This window comes from Labeo rohita, chromosome 2, assembly GCF_022985175.1.
Source record: "Labeo rohita strain BAU-BD-2019 chromosome 2, IGBB_LRoh.1.0, whole genome shotgun sequence".
In the NCBI taxonomy this organism is placed as follows: domain Eukaryota; kingdom Metazoa; phylum Chordata; class Actinopteri; order Cypriniformes; family Cyprinidae; genus Labeo; species Labeo rohita.
The window spans coordinates 34,189,406-34,203,322 of record NC_066870.1 but is presented as its reverse complement, the minus strand read 5'-3'; the positions used below and the strand labels follow the sequence as shown (position 1 = coordinate 34,203,322).

The following is a 13,917-nucleotide window of genomic DNA, read 5'->3' as shown; positions in this document are numbered from 1 at the left end:
AAATCTATATGTACATATATATAATGTTTACATCTAAAATGGATATGTACTAGAAATTCCTTACAAACAGAAAATATTTATTTATATTTATTTATTTATTTTATTAAAAAACTAAAAAAAGGTATGTACATACGTATATATAATTTTCCATGTAAAAATTGATAAGTATGTACTAGAAATTTCTTAGAAACAGAAAATATTTATTTATTTGTTTATTAATTTTATATAAAACATTAATAAAAATCGATATGTATATATATAATTTGTACATCTAAAAATGGATAAGTATGTACTAGAAATTCCAAACAGAAAATATTTCTTTCCTTATTTATTTATTTTAAATAAAACAATTGTATAATAAAAAATATATACATTTTTTACATCTAAAAATGTATATGTACTAGAAATTCCTTAGAAACAGAAAATATGTATTTATTCGTTTATTCGTTTTAAATAAAACATTAATAATTTTACATCCAAAAATTGACAAGTATTTACTGGAAATTATTTAGAAATAGAATTTATTTATTTATATATCTGTCTATCCATCTAGAGCTATGATTTTTGTAGTTCCACACTTACAAAGTCTTTATTAATGTTTTCAGATTAAATGCGTTTGTTGTCTATTTGTTTATATGTTCATAATTGTCTTTTTTTCTGTTTTGCTTTTTTGTAATGATCGTGATACTTGTTTGGACCCCTTTGAAAACAACCATTTTTACATTACGTTTTTATGCCTAAAATCCCTATTTTTTTTTAAAAAATACATATTTGTTTTCTTTGTCAGTTTATGTGTTTATTTGTTTGTTTGATTATTTCTTAGTTTATTCATTCATTCTCTTAATCTATGCGATAAAAACCTTGGAGAATAACGTTTTCCTTTGGGACGCCTTGTTTTTGTCCTATTCCATGTATCTACAGTCAGCATCACCCTAAACAAACTCCCTGCCACGCATTTCAATAAACCGCATGAATGCAAATTCCAATATGTATAAGATAGACTAAAATCATTCCATTTCACTTTTTAGCGGTGAAATCCATCCAGAAATGCCACACACAGTATGAACAGTCATATATAAACAGCCAAGAAACGTCCTGATAGGTGAAACCCCAAAAACACAATTTGAAACCTGCGGTTTTGGACACACCGATGTCAATAGAGCCATGCTGGGAAGTCGGGCGAGGGAGTAATATTCTGTTTCGCATCACTGCTAGCACTCGGTTACTTTTAACAGCATTTTATTTGTTTATCCAACGCCCGCCAGCCGCACGGCATGAATTTATATTCCAATAAGAGGGAGGTGAGACTTACACAGGCTGTTACGGTCTCCTTGTTCACCACAAAACATTATGAGAGTGCTGCAAAACCCTCACTGGTCAGAATGTAATGTTCCTAAATGACAGTACATAATGCTAGGATGTGCTAAATGTAGATTATTGTGGGTTCTGCAAACAAACAATGAAAAACACAGACCTACAGGGTTGCATAAAGCCAAGGTTATCTAAAGTACAAATAAAGAGATTGCGAGAGTTTTGGGAGGCTAATTCTGGAACATTGTGTGTTTAACCGCTGATGAAATTTAAGAGCTAATTGGTGGCTAACTGCTTTTAAATGAGCCCCTTATGACCAGTTGTGTCTATTTGATTTCACAGACCTGCATGCACTCTTTTATGCGGTGAGGCTTTGGGGAATACACATCACAACATGATACATTTCAAGAGCTTCCTCTTATCTCCTGTGTTAATAGCCTGTCATAAACCCACACATCTTGAAAAAAATAAATACATAAACTTAATTCAAGACATATTAAGATGTGTTCTCAGAAAATGCTTTTCTCGCACCATTAGTAAACAGCATATGTAGTAAACCCTATGCTTAGATCAAGATGAAAACTAAAATAAAGTAATAAAATACATTTTCTTTAGGAAACTACTTACTACCACTGTTTTTTTTTTTTTTTAAGAATTTGATTAATTTATTCAGCAAGGAGATGTTACATTTATCAAAACAGTCAGAAAGGCTTTTGTAATGTTTCAAAAAACTCTGAAAAAAAAAATCTATATTTCAATATTGCTAAAAATGTTTCTTGAGCAGCAAATCAGAATATTAGAATAAATTCTGAAGGATCATGTGACAGTGAAGCTTGGAGTAATGATTGCATCAAAGGAATAAATTACATTTTAAAACATATTCAAATAGAGAACAGTTATTTTAAATTCTAATAATATTTCACAATATTACTGTATTTTTTGCCAAATTAATGCAGATTTGGGGAGCAGAATTCTGTATTATTATTCTGTCAAAATTAATGATATTTTTCCTATATTTTTGCATTATGCTACAGAGATTTGCTTCTCAAGTACATTTATATATTCTTTTAAAAATAGTTTGTCCCAAAATAACAAAATAACAAAATGCTGTCATTATTTACTCTCCTTCATATAGTTTCAAAATTCTTTTATGAACATAAAGATATTTTAAAACATATTTAGTGTTCAAAAAACTTTGGAAAACATTGACTTGCAATGTATAGGCAAAAAAAGACTTACTACTACTGTTTTTTTTTAAGAATTTGATTATTTTATTCAGCAAGGTGATGTTAAATTTATCAAAACAGTCAGTAAAGGCATTTGTAATGTTTCAAAAAAATTGAAAAAAATATTAGGCAGTGCAATTGTTTTCAACATTGCTAAAAATGTTTCTTGAGTAGCAAATCAGCATATTAGAATAATTTCTGAAGGATCATGTGACACTGAAGCTTGGAGTAATGATGCTGAAAATTCAACATTGCAACAAAGGAATAAATTAAATTTTAAAACATATTCAAATAGAAAACAGTTATTTTAAATTCTAATAATATTTTACAATATTACTGTATTTTTTGTCAAATTAATGCATCTTTGGTGAGCAGAATTTTGTGTATTATTATTCTGTCAAAATAAACGATCTTCGTCATATATTTCTTGCATTAAGTTACAGAGATTTGCTTCAAGATTAAAGATATTAAAGATATTTTAAAACATTTAGTCAAGTTCAAAAAACTTTGAAAAACATTGACTTGCAATGTATAGGCAAAAAAGACTTACTACTACTGTTTTTTTAAGAATTTGATTATTTTATTCAGCAAGGAGATGTTACATTTATCAAAACAGTCAGTAAAGGCATTTGTAATGTTTCAAACATATTAGGCAGCATAACTGTTTTAAATATTGCTAAAAATGATTCTTGAGCAGCAAATCAGCATATTAGAATAATTTCTGAAGGATCATAGAACATACAAAAAGATATTTTAAAACATATTTAGTGTTCAAAAAACTTTGGAAAACATTGATTGCAATATATAGACAAAATAATAATAATAATAACAATTATTTGCATTTGCACTTTTCAAAATATCTTTATGTGTAAAATGTTAAGTTTAGAAATCAGAGTTTAAGGATCTTGCTTTTACCACAAAACACTGAAAAAGAAAATGTTTTTGCAATGACAACATCAGTCACCAAACTAGCTAATGACTCATCTTGTACAAGCCAGAAACTATATACATATAGGCAATATACATAATATATAATATATAATCTAATTTACATCAAAACTGTTCATGCTATATGTAGCATGTTTGTTTGGATTGTGGTTAGATTCTGATACATATGAATTCTGATTCATATAAAGACACAGTAAGGGAAAACCAGTGGAATCCTAAAAAACCCCAAAAAAACAGTCATACAGATTTTTGGTCAAACCGCCCACCTCTACAAGAAACCAAATAAAGCCAGCAGGCATTAGACTTAATTATCCAGTAATGTTCACAGCAGATCCAAAGGTGTAGTTAACCATACTGGCCAAGCTTTTCTCACCCATTTTGTCATTCACAAGCCTAATTTGTTCAAAAATGAACTACCATCTTTCATTTCCTGTCAGGAAACTGCTAACAGCCAGTTCTGTGGATTCCTGTGCACTCTGTTGTTATGATATCGCGGTTTTACTCGGTGACTGGCTTGAATTATCTGTGTCTGCGGAGCTTGTTAGCTCACATTCAGCTCGTTGTTAGCGGCACAGATGACTCAAGGTGACCCATGTGAACTTTCAAACGGCACGTAGAGATAATTGAAGCCCTCTCAACTGTGCTGGCAAGTAGGATACTGTTTTAAGAACATCAATTGGATGTGAAGCGCCTCACTGGACACAAGAGCACATGTAGTGTGAATTTGGAAGAAGAATTCAAAGCTGTGCGAACAATGGGGGATATTTTACGTGCCTAACTTCTTCTCAGGGAAAATAACACTGCCTTGCAGTTAACCAATTGCGATATCTCTAGGAAGTAGAGAGAACAAAGTCTTTGAGGATCAATAGACTGTCAAATGAATTTTCTCTAAATGTGTTTGATGCACTCCCATAATTCTGTATCTCTCCCTGTGACTCCAGTCTGTCAATACTTAATGATTTAATATCAGTCCATTCTTGGCCTCTGACACCGAAAACATATTGGATTCGAAAGCAAGAGTTTCTAAAATATAACTAGCGTTTGAACAGAAAACAGTTTTACTTTTTTTTTAAACTGAAAAATACCGAAGCGTTCAGAGGGAGAAAGTTATGAATTGCAATAAAAAATAAAAACATGCCTTTAATATTGCTACTGCTAGCAAAAGACAGCTATGAGATTAAATGGAAAGCAAATAGAGACTTCAAACTGCAATACTGAAGTTTTCAAAAGCAAGAATCTACTCACATATGACATCTCTTTAATATCTTGTTTACTTCTCCAGGAAAGAATTGAGAATATGCCTCTGTCTACAATATGACTCTATCTACATTTCTGCAAAACTTAAGAAAAAAAAAAAAAAAGACACCTACGCACAATTCACTGCAGTTTCCAGGTGAAATAAATAAAACTCCAACAACTCCCATTCCCGGTCACAGAAAATATGATTTTGAAAAGGACTGTCAACATTTTTTCCCATGGTTCCTTACACAATACTTTATCACAAAAACATTTTTACATTTGTAAAAAAACTAAAACGTCAAAAAAAATTTGAAAGTTGTAAATAAAACAGATTACTGAACATCGCTTTACAAAAAATACTATTTTTAAAGTTCTACTTTAAATTTTCACATTCAGTGTGTTACTAGCTATTTCTTTGTTATTATTTGTGAAATCTACAAGAAGTTTGTGAGTAAAAATAGTTTCAAAGTAAATCCTACACCATTTTTTTCTGTGTAATACATTAAGTTTGCATCACATAACAGACTTCATATGTAAGCTCACCCGGTGCGCATTGCATTTGCAAGTCCAGTGAAACATGAGTCACCAAAAAGAGCTGAAAATCTTCTAGAAGCAAACTAAAATGACTTGACTGCTTTAACAAATGCATTTTAACTCTAGTTTGTTTTTGTTAACACACTGAAAAAAATGTCACGCGCCAGATTCCACATTCAGGTAATACCTTTTTTCAACAACAACAGCAACAACAACAACAACAAAAAATACATGACTTAAAAGCATAATAAAACCTAGTCTATTTACTTAAAAATCTGTGCAGTCCAGAAAAAAAGCTTAACATTTTGACTAGGATGATGGTTCTTTACCTTTCAATAATTAACAGATTTAAAATGACAAAAAATTTTCAAAATGTGCAAGTAGTAACATATTAGACACTGGCAAAAATTATTTTTATATAAAAACATTTTTTTATAAAAATGAGTTATATATAAAACAACAAAGATAATTGGAGTTTGTTTTATAAGAAAATACTGCTTCAGTAATTCTATTTCCAAATTTCATGTTTAATTTAATGTATTACTTCTGTTTTGTAATTAATCGTAAAATGAGTGAATATTATTCCTACATTATTTTTTCAGTGTGATTTTGCCAAAATGTAATGTAATATTTGTAGCAATAGCCAAAAATACACTGTATGGGTCAAAATTATTTATTTTTTTTTAAATCATTAGGATATTGAGGAAAGCTCATGAAGATATGAAAAGCTCTACGAAGATATTTTGTGAATTTCCTACCGTAATTTGTTACCCTGCTGACTCAAAATTTTTAGTTTAGTCAACTAAAATATTCCAGTTGTCACTTAAATTAACATTAAGTAAACTTCAAGTTGACTAAACTAAAAAAAAAAACATACACAAACAAAACCAAATTAAACCCTGCAACTTGTGACGATACACTGATGTCCTAAGACACGAAATGAAACAGAACAGTATTTATATAATTTTTTACCTCTGATTCACCGCTATGTCCTACTGTACTGAGCGCTTGCACAGCATCTGCCGTCTGACAGATTCCACATTCAGGTAATACTTTTTTTCAACAACAACAAAAAAAAATAGATATAAAAAAATACATATTTTGTGAATTTCCTACCGTAAATGTTTCAAAACATAAGTTTTATGCATTGCAAGTAATATGCATTGCTAAGAACTTTATTTGGACAACTTTAAAGGCAATTTTCTCAATATTTAGATTTTTTTGCACCCTCAGATTCCAGATTTTCAAATAATTGTATCTCAGCCAAATATTGTCCTATTCTAACAAACCATTCATCTTTTTTATTCATCTTTCAAATGAAGTATAAATCTTAATTTCAAAAAAAAAAGTTGTGGTCCCGGGTCACATATAAAGTTTCAAAAGAAATCATTAAACAATAAAAAACATAAAATTCTTCTAAAATGAAATTATCTTAGCTATAACAGCTCAATGAATAATAAAGCACATCTCATTTGTCTACTTTTATTGGGTCTTCTTTCACAAAACTACTTGAAACCTAAATGGCACACAACTGAGAACTCAATTAAGTCTCCTGAGTGATGAAAGAGCAACGTCTGAGCAATAAAAATACATCCTCCGGCTGAGTTACACACACACACAGATGCGCACACATCCAAAAAACACCTTGAGCTCTAAATCCTCCCTTATTGTTGAAAGACGAGAGCAATCCTTCGGTCTGTGGACCACGAAAGCGGACAAGGCCGGTCGTCACACGCAACAAGTTGCGGACAACAGGCGAGACGTCACCCTTGGTCACTCGTGCTTGCGGTGCATGAGGAGGAGGAGGAGGGCCTCCTCTGTGCTGCCGCACCCTAGCTATGGGTGCTCGGCCCCCGGGAGAGACGGGAAGGGGGGACTATGTGTATTAACCCGAACAGACACCTGCTATTTTTGTGCAGCACCTGCCTGGCTGGCCTGCTGCGCTGCTGTCTGTGTGCACTGCAGAGATAACAGGGGGGCTATTCACAGCTAGTCAGTCGGAGAGAGTCAAGCCCTGTCTCACTTTCTGTGTGTGTATGTGTGTCTTACTCTCACACACATCGAGACCTGCTCTGTTGCTCTGTTTACCCTGCCTTTCTGTCCAACAAACACACAGACACTGACACAACTCTTACACAAATGCACCATCAATCCTTCTCAAGCAATTCTGGCTCACTCCATGTATCTTTATGTCTTTCTTTTGCACACACACATATAAACACACACACGCTCATTCAGTCTGTCTGCTGCAGACCGCAGCCAGCTGATCTTGGAAAAGGAAGCATTTTTTCGGAAAATCTTGTTATCGTTTCCAGTTTTGTGAATAACAATCATTCTAACAAAGCATCTCGCAATCGGCAAGCAACAAATGCATAATTGGATTCACAAGTATATATAGACCACATCCAACTTCTCTCTGGGTTTTATCGTTCACTCCTTTTCTCTCTATGGACTCTTTTCACAGACTGCGGTGGCGCATTTCCACAGTTATAAACATAAGCAAATCTAGTCATTTTCATTTAAATAGAAATTAAGTAACACTATCAAACAATTAGTTGCGATTAATCGCATCCAAAATAAGTTTTGTTTACGTAATATATGTGACCCTGGATTCTTAAGTAGCATATTTGTAGCAATAGCCAAAAATACATTGTATGGGTCAAAATTATCGATTTTTCTTTTATGCCAAAAATCATTAGGATATTACGTAAAGATCCTGTACCATGAAGATATTTTATAAATTTCCTACCGTAAATATATCAAAACTTAATTTTTGATTAGTAATATGCATTGTTAAGAACTTCATTTGCACAACTCTAAAGGCGATTTTCTCAATATTTTGATTTTTTTGCACCCTCAAACTCCAGATTTTCAAATAGTTGCATCTCGGCCAAATATTGTCCTATCTTAATAAACCATACATCAGTGGAAAGCTATTTATTTAGTTTTCAAATGATATATAAATCTCAATTTCAAAACATTTGAGTATGTGTACATGCATGTATATATTTAAGAAAAATATGTTTATATATTAAATATATTTATATATAATATCAATTATATGAATATAAATATATACACGTAAATACATGTAAATATTTTCAAAATATATACTGTATATGTGTATTATTCGGGCTGTCAAATGATTAATTGCATACAAAAAAATTATATATATATATATATGTATATATATATTTATATATTTATATATATATTTATACAAATATATATATACACACACACACACACACACACACATACACATATATATATATATATATATATATACATACATACATACATATATATATATATATATATATATATATATATATATATATATATATATATATATACACACACATATATACATACATACATACATACAGTACACACATATATATTTTGTAAACAAAATGTTTTATTTTGGATGCGATTAATCGTTTGACAGCACTAAAATGAATGTACATTTACAAAACTGTACTACCCTGGCATTAACAATGAGAGGAAAGCAGGGAACAGGAATTAAGAAGAAAAGAAGAAAAATTATATTTGTTGTAGCTTCCACTCACCACTACAGAGAGTAAACCCTAGAAAAAAAAACCTAAGTCTGGGTAAAAAAAACAAAAAAAAAACAACTTTGTTATGCATATTGATATAAATTAGATCTTCAATTAGGGCTGAATACTTTACTCTATTACAGCTTCTCTTGATTATTTAGGCATAACAGATCCATCCGACAGATCCATCCGACCATGAATCTTGCAAATCTTGTTTGCAATTGGTTGCTGAATAAATGCACTTACACAAACTCTATTCTACAATGCAAAAGCCTTTTTGTTGTTTTAATAGAAAAAATGTAACATAATTTGGAATTAGTACAATTAATATTGGACATTTTAAAAGAAACAACACTTTGGCAACCGCCCAGAACACATTAGCATCGTGGTGAAGAGTTTTGCACAGACAAGCAACATAACGCATTAATCTTTTTGTTATTTATTGTGCACTGTAAACACAAACATTTCAGCTCAAGTCATCTGTACAACATGCAGCTAGCGTATGTTTCCACTGTTATCTGTAGATGTTATCGACTATCTAAACATTGTGTTCTCTCCTGCACGTCTCCAGACTGTCCTTACATATGATTTATATTTCAAAGTCAAGGAACCTATGGGTAAAAATAAATAAATAATATAAATAAATCATGCAGCGCCTAAGAGGGCAAAGACGGCACGTCAGCAAAAAATACACAACAACAGGCAGTTGCAGGCAAGCTAGTTTTTTACAACATCTTGGTGTAGGACAATTCTGTCATTCTTGAGATGTGTCGGTTTACCGTTTCAGCCATCATGAGTATATTATATGTAGCTGCTTTAGTCCTTTTTGCAGTACTAAAAAAATAAAATAATAATAACACATGATATAATAAAAAAAACTAAATAATAATAAATAAAATATTTCTGACCCTGGGATTGCTCATGACATTTATTTATTTAGTAAAAAAAAAAAAAAAAATCATAATAATAATTTACATATAGTCATGTTATTAAAGTGTGTGGTTTCTGAAAATAAAATAAAATTAAATTAAATTATTTCTGACCCTGGGATTGCTCATGACATTTATTTATTTATAATAGTAATAGTAATAATAATAATAATAATAATTTAAATATAGTCAGGTTATTAAAGTGTGTTGTTCCTGATGAAATAAAATAATAAAAAATAAATATAATAATAAAATAAATATCTTTGACTCTGGGATTGCTCATGACATTTATTTATTTAGAAAACAAATCATAATAATACATTTTATTTATTAATTAATTTTATTAATTTTTTTTAATAAATAAAAAAATAAATATTTTTGAAACTGGCATTGCTTGTAACATTTATTTATTTAGTTTTAATAAATGAAATAAAATAATAAAATAAAATGTTAAATTAAATAAAAAATAAATAAAATGAACATTAACTGATGTTCATGGACTGTACCTTTAGCCCCAAAAATAAAAAAACTTGACACCATTTGTCATAATTTTTATTTTTTTAAATCCATTAAAAATTTTGTGAGGGTAGTCATACATTTCCATTGTATACCATGGTATCACCTTCTGACAGCCTCACTGTACCATTGTACCACCATAAAAGCATTTTAAAGTTCGTTCCTAGTTAAGTTTACCTTTAAATTGGCTGGTTTACCTTGGAAACAAGATAAGCAGTTCATCTTAACCAATTGCTTATAAATAATGCAAAACTACTAGAGCAACAAACTCAACAATCATCACATGTAGAGCGCAGGGGACAAAAGCCAAATTCAGGTGGTGATTGCATTTCAGTCATGCATGTATATCCCAAAGCACATGGTGAAATGATCCCCTATCCTCCAAGCCAATACATGAAAGCTTTTGTCTTCAGAAACTCTGTTGACATGCGAAACGTGCTTTACATAAGCCTGGCACTGGAGAGGTTTGTTTATTACCGGCAAGAGCCGCAGAATTATGAAGCATCAGCGGGCCTGGAGTGTGCATGTATGCGTTCACAACAATAGAATGACGAACCAATGAAAGCCACACCGCATCCGATCGCTCACCCCTGCACGTGAGCAAATTACAAACTAAACAGTTTTGCAAGATATGGATCATGCATGCATGAACTACGAGACATGCTACTGAAAGCCAACAGCCAACAAGCCCTGAACGAGATGAAAAAAGCATTATCAACCAGCTACACCTGGTTAGAATTCCTAAAGGGATGTGAACAGAATTTCATAATGATTTCAAAGCAAATCTAAAGGATTCCAATTGGAATTTTCATCAAAAATGAAACACTAGATTTTCCAAACCACCTATAGAATCAGAACAAATCCATGTGATTTCCTTTGAATGTCCAGCAGCAAAACATCATTCCAGTACAAGACATATAAAGCTCTGAAAAAGATTACACAATATCAATAAAGACTCTAAGAATTTTAAAAAAATCCCGGAAAGCCTGTTGGATCCTATTAAGACTGGTTTCGAATGACAATATTCCAATATATATATCCACTATATATTTCTCCTTGACTAGTGTGTATATATATATATATATATAAATTAACTAAATATTACTTGATTAACCAAAATCTTTCAGAAACCGATGGTTACTAAAAGGATTTTTACATCGCCAACAGAACCAATGCCTTTATAAAAAGGAATGTAAGGAAAATCTTTCACAACCTCTTAGCTTCCATGTGATTTCCTTCAACCACCCAATAGCAAGACGTTATTCCATTACAATAAGTAGAGCGCTCATATACAACAGACATGTTTAATCCCAAAAAATCCTGGAGGAATTTTAGTTTATCCTTGGGTTTGATTCCTAAAGGATTCTTACTGGATCCCATTAAGTTTGGATAAAAACCTTAATGCTGTTTCATAGATATTCCTCCAGGATTTTATGACTAGGGTGGATGTATTGACTTGATGAACCTTCTACAAGATCAAATGTGCATCATGGTCAGAAATTAACAAGAGATCAAGACAAAAAAATGCATGGATGAGTGACAAAGAACTCCATATATTTAGAGGCAAAAGACGCATATTTACTGGTCATTCCTAATATTTTAGGCCAGTAATTACGGTTTCAGCACATCCGCAGAGCTAATATTAAGTGTTTGTGATGAAATCACGCCTTTGGGAACTAAATTACTTAACAATAATTTTTTAAAAAAAAAGTTAAATTCTGACTTTGATGTGCGTTAAATCGTTAAGATGATTGACCGACTCACCTAGTAAGTTGGATGTCGGTGCGTTTAAATCCTCAAGGTGATGCGTTCCTTCTTGGCGCAGGATGCGGGACAAAGCTGATAATTTCACCTGCCTTTCCTCCCAAGCGATCACAGGCACCGGGCTGACATATCGGTCCGACACGGGCGTCTTTGAGCGGGTCCGGTGCGCACCGGGCGTTTATAGCGCAGTGGATCCGCGTTCTTCTACCCGCTCACGCAGACACAATGTCCCTTTCGCGACGGGATCTGTCGGGATCCGGTGTGCGGGCGCCAATGCTGTAATTCGGCGAGGATATAACGGGTAGGTGTGGTTGGGTGATCGGACGGAGACAGACAACCGTGGCACGGGTCCAAAAGAGCAGTCCTGCGTTAAGACGCACAGCGCAGTGTGTGTGTCCGCCCGCTGAAAGCCTTTCAGATGCAGATGGTTCACGTGCATATGAAGATATCAATGTCTGAGGATCCTTGAATGATTTCGGGGATGGTTAATAACGCCATGCATCCCCCTGCAGTCTGGAGCGGAGCGACTCTCCAGTGGTTCCTTTGGCGATGCACATGAATCAGACTGTGCGTTCTGCTGTCTATAAACTGATATTTACATCCACCGGTGAGACGGTGAGAGCGCTGCGTAAACACCAGCTTCATCCGCGGGCTTCAGACTGAGGCACCTAACCATCCAAGAGGGGGGATGGATCTCTCTCTCTCTTTCTCTCTCTCTCCTTCACACACACGCACGCACACACACACACATACATTCAGTTAGGCAACGTGTACACACTCGCATAATTAGATCTAGGCCTAATTAATATCTCAACTGTTTCTCCTATAGATTAAATGGATAGCAAATAGAGAGAAGAAATATTCCCCAGAGAAAAACACCCTATTAATTTCACACATCCTCTGAGATTTTAGTGGAGATCTCAACAGTGTCTCAAACTGTACAGAAGGCACTCTTCAATATCACATTTCAATATGAACTGACATACGTGACCCTGGAGCACAAAACCAGTCTTATAGCACGGGTAAATTTTTAGCAATAGCCCAAAACACACATTGTATTATCGATTTTTCTTTTATGCCAAAAATCATTAGGATATTAAGTAAAGATCATGCTCCATGAAGATATTTAGTAAATTTCCTACCGTAAATATATCAAAACTGAATTTTTGATTAGTAATATGCATTGCTAAGTACTTCATTTGGACAACCTTAAAGGTGATTTTCTCAATATTTAGAATTTTTTGGACCCTCAGATTCCAGATTTTCAAATAGCTGTATCTCAGCCAAATACTGTCCTATCCTCACAAACGTCAATGGAAAGCGTATTTGTTCAGCTTTCATATGATGTATAAATCTCAATTTCAAACATATTTGGTTTGCGTCTTTTTTGGTTTCAAGAGAAACATCTCAGTGCTTGAATTAAATGTATTTTACATCTTCATTAAGTCTTCTGAGATATGAAAGACCAACCTCTAAGCAATATGATTTTTAATAGCTACTCGAGAGCACCCTCCTTAGACTTCTTTTGCTATAAAATGGAGCTAATTATGATTACGCTCTTAAAAATTAATATTATAATTAGATTTTTTTTAAATAATGTTTTTGTTCTCCAATATGAAAATGTACTTCTAGTTCTCAACTATATAGAGTGATCTAAAGAACCTGTAATATTACACACACACGTTTGTTTTTGTGAATTGTGGGGACTTTCCATAGACTTCTATAGATTTTATACTGACCAAAATTTTTGACATTGTGGGGACCGCAAATTTCAGGTTTTACTATCCTTGTGGGGACATTTGGTCCCCACAATGTAGCAAAAACAAGTACACACACACACAAAAACACACATGAGACCCTGCACCACAAAACCAGTCTCAAGTAGCACGG

The 13,917-nt window shown here is 32.8% G+C and overlaps 1 protein-coding gene across 3 annotated transcripts in view; it reads right to left on the bottom strand.

Moving 5' to 3' along the window:
- Positions 1-12,741, bottom strand: part of sema6ba (sema domain, transmembrane domain (TM), and cytoplasmic domain, (semaphorin) 6Ba) — a 151,695-nt gene extending 138,954 nt beyond the window's left edge. For all 3 annotated transcript variants that reach the window (XM_051134614.1, XM_051134598.1, XM_051134607.1), the window contains exon 1: positions 12,028-12,741. The gene's annotated coding sequence lies outside the window, so the exon portion shown is untranslated. The remainder of the gene's footprint in view (positions 1-12,027) is intronic.
- Positions 12,742-13,917: the final 1,176 nt, after the last annotated feature.